The following is a 9,618-nucleotide window of genomic DNA, read 5'->3' as shown; positions in this document are numbered from 1 at the left end:
GTTTGTTCAACGTAGAGTTTTCTAACAAAATGGTTTTTGTTAAATAATACCTTTATGTATTCCAATTGAGTCACATTTCATGTCGAGCTTTTTGCTATGTTCACCCGCGTTCGTTTTATACTAATTTATTTGTTATTCTAGTTTGTCCAAAAACCCAAATGTATGGTAATTGTTTGCGTAACGAAGTTTCCGGCTAAGCGCGGGTAAATTCCAAACGGGACTAAAGTAAAACATTCACAAAAACAGAGGCTTTTGTGGCACCAGTAGTGACACAAAATCCCTGGATGACACCAGAAAACTGACGACGTATCAAAGAAAAAAAGCAATGATGTTTTTATTCCAAATTTTTATTTAACAAGAGATTATATACGCTTTCGTCATTATACTTTTTCTTTTTTATTATCCGTTAAAAAAGTATTCGCTTTTTACGGCCACGTAAACTTGGAGTGTGCGATGCCGTTAGAAATATGAATAATATAATAGGCATTTATATAGGTATATAGGTATATAGGCCCAGACAGCGGAGAATAGGCGCGTCGGATATTTCAGAAAGCTTTTACAGGCTTTTCCATTACCGTTAGTTCGTAGCGAGGAACTTATAAAGTACTTAGGATGGAACTAAAACTGAAATGGCATGTTATGTTTTCTCGCTATTTAAAAAAGAAGAAAGGAATGTTACGTTATATTGGGTAGTATAATTTGCTAAAAAACATGTTTTTGCCGGCACTACTTAATTGCGACATTTTTTCACACAGAAGCCTTTATGAGCAACGTTGGAATACCGTTTCTAAGATTTGTCATAATCAAATCATTTTTAAAGGGTCTACCTGGAAATGTACTATAAACCTACATAAACTTAAAGAACATGAAAACCACAAGCCGTTAAAGAAAAAACAATTTTGTTAAATCATACTTCATTTACTGTAGCTACATCGCAAAAGCCACTGACTCAATATTGCACATTTGAAGTATCTATTAACTCCTTCCGAATCACCACATCTGGTCCATAAGGAGTCTTAAATCCAACGCTCAACATTTACGAGTGGAATGAATGCAAATAATTTCCACTAACTCTCGTCCCGTTAGATTAATATTGGCAGGCCCATAAAGAGGCGTCGTTATACATTAGACCCAAGTCAAATGACTCGTGTTACTGAGTGTCCGCTTTTGTTTTGCTTCGGTAAGGCCCAGGGCAGTGGACACTTTTGTATCTTGGGTCATATACAAGCTACTGATTTCTTTTTATAAAATCAGCTTTAAATAGTCCACGCATACGTAAGAAAACTGTGTCTAATTATCGCTATGTGACCTAGCAACTACGGTTTCCAATTTTCGTTTGCGGTAGGTATATTGTAACGGCAAAAATAATCTACGTTAACTTTATACGTTGTCTACTATGCCATGATATTTACAATAATTAAAATTTATAAAAAAGAAGAAAAGGATAACATTATATTGAGTGACGCGATTGGTGTTCATTTTTTGTTTATTCAATAGTTTACTGGAGCTGTTTGGGGCTCTTTTGAAGGAGGAAGGAATTTTTCATAGTAGGTACCTGACGCCAAATGCAGCATACCACGTGACGATGTAGGCAGCTTATATCGTCTGCAGGCGACAGAGGTGTTAGCAAATAATCTGAATATGATCTTTCAAGTGTCGTTGTAAAATGTCTAGCTGTACAGCTTACTTTATGCACTTTTATCAGGCCATTACTGTACCAGTAGTAAAATGCTTTACACACTGTCCCCCGATTGGCTATACTTACTTGTATGCTGTTGTTAGTGATTGCGAAGCGAACACTCTGCAAACAAAGGACGTTTTAGGACGAACAGCACTAACTATTGCTACAATAGTCTGGACCGATCGTTTCAATTTTAGATCCTATTTAGCATGTATATTGCTAAAATAATGGTCGGAGAGTAGTTGTGCATTTGACTATTTGTCATAATAGTAGTTACAGTTTAATAAATAATAATAATAATAATAAATGCGGACAACATCACATACATTGTTCTGAACCCAAAGTAAGTTGCTATAGCACTTGTGTTATGGAATTCAGATACAACGAAGGTACCACAAACACCCAGACCCGAGACAATGTAGAAATGTGAATTTTTACATTGACCCGACCGGGGATCGAACCCGGGACCTCAGAGCTAGCGACACCTTGAAACCGGTGCGTACGCCACTCGACCACGGAGGTCGTCAACATAATAATGTAATGGTGACTCGGTAGAAAGACCGTGACATACTTTTCCGTCAAATCTTAGCTTCCTATTATTTTCACCCTCATATGCAATACTTCATAGTAGGTACTCTTGGAGAGGCCTATGTCCAGCAGTGGACTGCGATAGGCTGATGATGATGATGATGATGATGATGCAATACTTCTTCACCTTCTTTGGATTGTTCATGTCTATTTTCCCATAGAGCTTGGGTGAATGATGCCTAGAAGACAATACTTTTAAGATTAAAATTCTTAATTGGGCATGTTGGTCTGGTCTCCCATAGCACGTCTTTAAAAAAAACCCGGTGTCTTAATATGCAGTTATCCCGTGAATGGAAAGACATACCTAGTTACTACTAAAACGTTACACCATCGGTCACTTATAGTCCAATTACCTCACTAGAGGTGTGACAAGCTTGACCAATAGTTGTCATCTCGTATGGTAAAGCCCAATCGATGAGTTAAAATGGAAGACAGCCAAACTGATGATTTTTTGCCGAACTGCCAGCCATTTGCAATTCTTCTAAAAATGCAGTTATTGTGCTAATGGGCCGCTGAGTATACATAGCTTAACTGCTAATAGGTTCATCGTCATGGAACAGAAAACAAGAAGGAAGTGTCACCCTTCATTCAGGCTTCGAATCCTGTTACAAGAGGGCTTGACAGGAATAAAACCAGTTCTATCTTATCTCTATTTATATCTTTTGATGAGTAATTAAGAAATCCCGCTTTGGGTCATTTGATGTACTGTGGCCACGGTTATCCTCCCTGCTGGTTACCACTCAATCCGTGGAGTCGATTTGGCGTTTTCTTTTCGTTTTACATTTTACTACGATACCAAGAGTAGACTACTCTGGTTTCCAGCACTAGAGCTATGTAAAGGCACTTCCTTCAACTAAATTTGTTTCCATGTAGGTACTATAACAGTCATTGTAAAGGAAGCCATATTAGTGCGAGCTTGTGTTACAGTAATGGTAGGTAATTACAGAAGGTTTACGCGAATATTGTTGTAGTGTTGAGGACGGGAATCCTTACTAATAGTTTAACGTTTGTTTGCTTGTGTGTTTTTCTGCTTGTAAGACGTTGTGCTAGCGTCCGTTCTGAATATATTTGATCATGTACTTTTGTTTTTTGCTCTGATTCTATTAAAGTACTATGCAACGAGGTGACAAATTGTTGCTCTACATTTAGAGCAAATATTTTTTATATTTAACCAGACTTTTGACTTATCTCAAATATTTTTGTCATTACATAATATGTTTTGCTTATTCCACTAAATAAATAATAAGGTCTATGTAACACCACTTCAAAATAATTGACACAAAGTTAAGATTGTTAAGTCTAGACTTTAACGTGTTTGATTCTAATTAAATTGTGTTTGAGTCCAGCATCCTGATCGTTTCGATATTGTGTCGAAGCATAAAGACTATAATTCCATTAATGTTAATATAAACACGGTGCATTCTCGTGGGAGAGCTGAAGGTATAGATCATTTATTATTTGGTATCGGGACGAACACTGAGCAGTCGCCGTGACTCAATATAATATCCGGTGTGAGACTGGACGCGCGCAGCATGGATAACTTCACAATAATTTACTTATTTTCTTCCTCAGCCTTGTCTCTACTGTTTCGTAATAGAAAAATGATTTAAAACCTTATGACATTCCTTGTACCTACCACCTAAGTTCACATTAGAGTTATATTCAACTTTAGAGTTACATATTTCCACACATTTTGTTCGACTTGCCAAGCCTGTGGCCAAGGGTTGTCTGGTTTAATTACAGGCATGAAGCGGCTTTTGGCCAAAAAAAAACAAGCTCTTCAGGTTTCCTCCTACCTATAGATAAAAGTACTTGTTTACTTGATGTAGTCTCGCTGGCAGTGTAAGTCGGTTATTTTAACTTGCAGATAAAGGGACTGATGAGAATAGATAAGGGCTTGTAATATGACTTGAAATGAGTAAACATACTGCTGTAGATGTTTTTTCGCCGGTGCTTTAGCACAGCCATAGTGCTTGGGCGGGACCGGGTGCAGTTCAAAGAGTGGTATATGGTAGCCTAATTTGAATGCATGTCCGTACTAATAAAACTCCAATCGTCGGTTATTAAACAAAGAGAAAAGAATTTCCTTCTAGTTCTTATTCATAAGGATTACATTTTGGAACAGCCTAATAACTCAGGCCTAACTTGCAATAAAGACCGTTTTGATTTTGATTCAAACGAAATTAAAACCTTTTACTAATAACAGACAAAGCATCGCATAGTGACCTGGCTGCTAGCTAAGAGTTACTCGGTATCTTAAGGAAGATGTACTTCTTGGATCTTTTCCCTGCCCAGTAATAACTATCAATCATTCCGATAAAATAAATATCAATATTTCTCTTTATTTCTACGTACTAATTAAGTGGAATGGATTGGGCGAATAACTGTTAATGAACAAGATGTACATAAGTCTGTAGTTTGATGAATGTGTTAATAAAATAGATAGTTATAAGCTCTAGTAGTTTCGTTCCTTTTATTATGTTTTTATAAACAAACGAGATATAATCCCTGTCGAAGGAAGGAAGTCTCCTTTTTTGAGTCGGTTAAAAGAAAATTGTATTCGTTATTTGTCTTTGCGACCGGACAACTTCATTCCAAAAATTTGAACACCTAGTATGTTTTGCATGGACGAAAATTAGTTTCACGTTACCAAAATCACGATTTTATGTTCAAAATCTCTTATTTTCAGATATATTACTTACGGAAGTCGTTAACATTGTATTATACAACGTTTATATACTAGGTGGATATGTTTTATAAGGAATTCAGATAATATAATGACTCACATTATATTTTGATTGCACAGATCACATTATTTTTTTATTAAAAGATAGATTATTTTTAAAATTGTTTTTGTAATATTTTTTTATTGATTCACATTGTAAAAATACTCAACTCCATCATTCGACTCAATTTAAATACGACTCATTCCATGCCTCTTTAAGTCAGTCAAAAGTCTCTAATCTATCAATACGTCAAAAATACGCGAACTTTGTCTATTGTGCGCGAACCATTAGCCTTCTTGAAGTTTGACGCTTTGACGGGCAACCCCTTCGGATTCTTACGATTCTTATAAAATGTTTTTATGTTGCAAGTAGCCTTGAGGTATATTTATGACTTTATATTTACTATTTATTAATCGTTGTTTTCTTCACTATGAAAAAAAAGTGTTGAATAAAGATTGTGATACTTGATTTACGCTCCGTTTTGGTATAGACTACACAGCTCTATCTTCTTTCCTTTGAAAGTAAAAAGTTCTCAAGAAAATTTAAAGGAAACAGCTCACGACTTTGTAATGAAAATATATTTCAAAAGTCGCTCGCCTCAGCTCGTTATTTATTTGACACTCGATATACTGCCAAAAGTATCTGGAAGGCCATAAAATTGTGCTCTGTTTATCTAAAGGTGGCCGGGAACCGACACCTAGCCGCCCAGACCGCCGCCCAGCCTGCCGCCCGCCCAACGAACACGGTCATATTTTAAGTCCATGTTCTATATATGGACACTTTAATAGAACGTGCTTAAGAAGCTTGGCTTATTTGGACAACTTGTTTGCTTCTGTTTCTTTCATTTTGATTGAATTTTATTGGTTCCCGATTCGATACTGAAATGGCACTATTAAACCAAACCATAGGCGCGTCGCGGTCAAGTTTTAAAAGCTCCGGTAGCTGCCGAAAGATACAGCTCGTATCAGTGCATGAATTAGCGGCTGTTCTACTAGGATTAAGCCTACTAGGACTTATTTTGAAAACTGCTAATTACTTTCTCAAACAACCCAAAAGACATATTTTGAAAATATTGATCATAAACAATAAAAACTGGACAATATTTTTTGCGAGAAGGTGCATTTCATATATATTATGAGTGAAGGTATGCATGCATGCATTTCCTTTACACGTTTAATAACTTATATTAATTACCTTTGTGAATTTACGATGTACGTAGATATTTATGATTCGTAAACCAATATGCTACGAAACATTGTTTTTCTTAGGATTTAATAGTCAGTATATTTCGTTGACAAATAAGTAGCAGTTTATTCCATTACAAAATTCGCGCAAGTTCTATAGATCCATAAAATAAAACTAATTCATTTCTTTTATTTTTGTTTTCTTTATTTTTGTCAATATTGTGTAGCAACGTAGTAGGAACACGAGCTCGTAAATAACGCTGTTCAGAAGATACTGCAGCAGCAGATCTAACTTTTGAATCGGTTAAAGCAATAACAGAAGATTTATTATACAATAAACGTGTTTGAGCTGGAACTACTCAGCTTAATGCGACGATAACACGAGTCCGGACACGTACTGTGCGTAGCTCAGCGGATTGTTGCGAGACTGAGATACCATCACAAACACCAAGAGCCCGAGAGACCACGACGCGCTTCTTCAGTTTCATTACATGAGTTGTAAATTTATACCCACCCCCACGCCCCGCATGACACACCCCCGCCACTGATACACGCACACCACTGTTTACTCCGCACCAAAAGCTTCGAAGTTAATTATGCCGAAGCCTTCGGGAGTTAATTAAGTTTACAGACTTATCTTGGCTGTTAGCCCATTGTTTCGACTTGCTCCCAATCTCATATTGGTTCACTGGCGAGCTCCCGCCAAACTTGTTTGTCTCGCTTCTAATTGATTTATGTTGGGAATGACTGATACGAATGATGGTTGTGAGAATAATAAAAGTATGCTCCTGAATTAGTTTTCATTGCGTCCCGACGAACTCCCGGGCGAGATGCGCGAGGGATTTATTCTTAATTATGGCGGCGCCACGCCACTCCGATCGCATTTTGTTTTTGCTTGAAAGAGAAAACGGTAATATGTCGAACTGTCGTCTTGTCAGCTTGTCACATTAATTAGACCATTTAGTGATGTTACACACGAAACGTGTCAATGTCGAGTTTTCGATGTGCTCGAGCGCCTTGACAAAATATATGCGCAGCGATACGCGTGCCATCGAACTTAGTAGGAGTGAATTTATGCGTTGTGTTGCTGAGTAACCGTTCGACGGCATAATTAATAAAGTTTGTGCAGTTTGTCGATCAGTTTGTCTCGTCGCGTGTCGAGACCCACGCGTACTGAGCTGTCACGCGTGCATCCGGCTGATCTGAAACTGCACTAATATTGTCTCGAGGGAATAATATTACCGCGCTTAATTAACGCTACCCGTCGCTGCTGGGTGGGACAAAGTTATCCTTTTGAACGCTTCTACTAAACATTCCAGCAAAAACTCTCTTTCATCATCTTTAATGTTTTCAAGTCATACCTACTGTTATCATTGATATCGTGCTCATTGATTATAATTTTGATGATGATTATGTTTTTCACCGTGTATTTTATCAATGCAAAGTCATCATGATTTGCTGCTTTTTATCATTTTAACATATATTACTATCATTCAGATGAGTTTGAAAATAAACTGCCTTTGTATTAACACGCCTTTTTAATGACAGGTGTGTCATTACAAAGGCGTGTTAGGTGCATGTTTCAGTTGAGACAGGGAAATTTATCGGAATAATATGCTGTGCTTCAAATTTTAATCAATTTGTCTACATGCCGAAAGTTAAACATTACTTATGAACATAACTTACATTTGGACTTTACTCTGGGGGGAAAGTTCTACCGCCGCAGAATCCCTTTATTATTTCTAGCCTGGAATGACCCACTGCTGGGTAAAGGCTGCCCCTCTCTTCAACTTGTCTCTCTCATGAGACGCGAGTGATCAGTTCGGTAAGAATGAATACACGTCATCCCGCCATTTCTGTCTGGGTCTGCGTCGATGACGTCGGTTTTGAGGTGCTAAGACTGTTATTTGGTGGATCTGAATCTTAGCAAAATTAAAATGGGTATTTGACAAAATAAGACTGTTGTAGAAGTTGTTTACCCGGGTGGTAACAGTCTCACTTTAAAAGACAATGGTAAGCGAATAGGTTCAAATTACAAATAAAACAACATCACTGGCAAATCCGGTATCAAAGATAGGTAATTAAAAGAACTGATTACACAGATTTCTCGTACTTTCAAGGGAATTAAAGCCATGAAAAAACGTTTGCTCTGATTGGACAGTTTAGAAGCTTTACTGATCTAATAATGGATGTTGCTCTTTCAGATATACGGCTTCAGTCAAACGTAAGTAGCCTTCGAGAAATCGCTTCGATAAACGCATGTTCATTGGCAATTAATAGCGTAATTAAAAAGCGGATGTTTGTTTTCTTTTTCCAATAGTAAAATGTAAAGGATAGATTACGCTTGTAATTAAGATATATAGAAAGACTGAATTGAAGACTAAGGAAAATAAAGGGATTAAAATGTATAACTCACTTAATTTTGAGAAAATAACAGTTTAGCTGAAATCAAAAACCTAAATCAAAATTCATTTGTTCAAATTAGGCTACTAAGTAGCACTTTTTGAAGGTCACCCAGTTTCACCCACCCTTCACCGGTTCCTAAGTGTTTTCATTAAGTGGTAATAAAACAGTAAAAATATCCGCAGCTTTTATTTATAAACACACACACACTATCTTGCACATGCAGACCCAATACAATAGTGGTTTGAAAACACACAAGATTTTTATTAAAGAAACGACTAATGGTTTTAAAAACACACTTAAAATATAACTTGTAAAACACGACCAAAAATAAAAATATACAACACCAAAAAAATATCACACGAAAGCTTGACCTACGCCGGGATCGTACCCGCGACACGTCGTGTATAGCTGATTTAATGTGGGGTTCTCAAGAACTCCGCTATCCGTGCAGTTAGTTTGTGAGTCGGCTTGATATAATCTATCCTTAATACGAAACATTTCCATAAAAAAAGATAAAATTAATCTATGTGATTGTTTCAACCAATTTTATATCATGGTGATCGACAAATTCTTGTCATAACCAAAAAGCGTTTAGTAATCCCATACTATACTTTTGCTTGCACGACAGTAGATACAAGACGTTAAAAATGTATTTTGTCAGCGAATATTGAGCTATCCAACCCGATTCCAACGTCTTCCTGTCACCTTACAAGTATGTTTGATGTATAACCTGGGGTCAGAGTTTAAACCAACCGTAGGCTTGTGACGTAATTGGCTAGTGGTGTACACCTTGCAAAGGTGTCAGTGTGTCACTTTGAAAAAGGTTTCCGCACTATACTTTTCTTCAAAGTTTTTAATTCACTGCAGTTTTTATTTTGCAACACGCTCATAAATTTAATAGGGCATTGATATGTGCCAGTATTCGAATCTACGATCTTTGACTTGGCAGTCCAACGATCATACTTCACTGCTTTCATTAAATCAGTAATCGGCTTCAATTGGGTCATAAGATTACAAGATAATAAATACATAC

This window comes from Trichoplusia ni, chromosome 4 (assembly GCF_003590095.1).
Source record: "Trichoplusia ni isolate ovarian cell line Hi5 chromosome 4, tn1, whole genome shotgun sequence".
In the NCBI taxonomy this organism is placed as follows: Eukaryota; Metazoa; Arthropoda; class Insecta; order Lepidoptera; family Noctuidae; genus Trichoplusia; species Trichoplusia ni.
Note: the sequence above shows the minus strand (reverse complement) of the source record.